The sequence below is a fragment of the Cyprinodon variegatus genome, unplaced genomic scaffold (assembly GCF_000732505.1).
Source record: "Cyprinodon variegatus isolate N-32 unplaced genomic scaffold, C_variegatus-1.0 Scaffold125, whole genome shotgun sequence".
In the NCBI taxonomy this organism is placed as follows: domain Eukaryota; kingdom Metazoa; phylum Chordata; class Actinopteri; order Cyprinodontiformes; family Cyprinodontidae; genus Cyprinodon; species Cyprinodon variegatus.
The window spans coordinates 224313-225084 of NW_015150578.1; the positions used below are offsets into that span (position 1 = coordinate 224313).

Genomic DNA, 772 nt, shown 5'->3' on the forward strand with positions numbered 1-772 from the left:
CACTTAATTTAAGACATTTTTTACTTATTTTTAAATAGTTTTTCTAGTGTTGGAGTTACTCATTCCCATATAAACCCTGAAGGAAAATAACCATAACAAAGTTGCGGGATGGTTATTACAGACTCAAGTTATCGTACATATATGAGAAAAAAACAAAATATGACACAGCAAATGACCATTTTGAAAAACGGCTAAAAAATATCACTACCAATTTGCATCAAAAATGTAATCTGTCTGCTAAATAAAGAGTTATTTCAAAAGAGTTCAGCAATACTCCTCTTATATTCCATGTAAAAGGATAGTTATATTAGTATAATTTAAAAGAAAAAGTTAATGCACATTAAAGGCTATTGTGGTTAGCAAGGAAAAGCCTAAAATAACCTGGTATGCATCCTTGCATTCATCTACCATGATGAATCATTGCTTTTGGAACTATAGGGTAGAGTACCCAAAAATTGTACTTAAGTAAGAGCAGCTTTACTTCAACACATTTTCACTCAAGTAAAAGTAAAAAGTAGCTGTTAAAGAAATAACTCAAGTAAGATTATAAAAGTATTTGGGAAAACGGCTACTCAGGCACTGAATGACTGATCTTTTTAAAAAAATGAGGTAAAAATTTAACAAAAATTATACACCACTTCTGTTATTTCAAAAAATAAAATCTATAACATACAGTAATTACACAGTAAAATAAGCATGTAGAGTGAACACTATTCAGAATACATTTTTGAGTTAAAAACATAAAAAATCAATAGTTATAAAATGTAGAATA

At 28.4% G+C, this 772-nt stretch overlaps 1 protein-coding gene across 1 annotated transcript in view; it reads left to right on the top strand.

Moving 5' to 3' along the window:
* The window catches only part of pxdc1 (PX domain containing 1), a 26233-nt gene that overhangs the window by 16741 nt on the left and 8720 nt on the right, over positions 1–772 (top strand). The window lies entirely within an intron of this gene.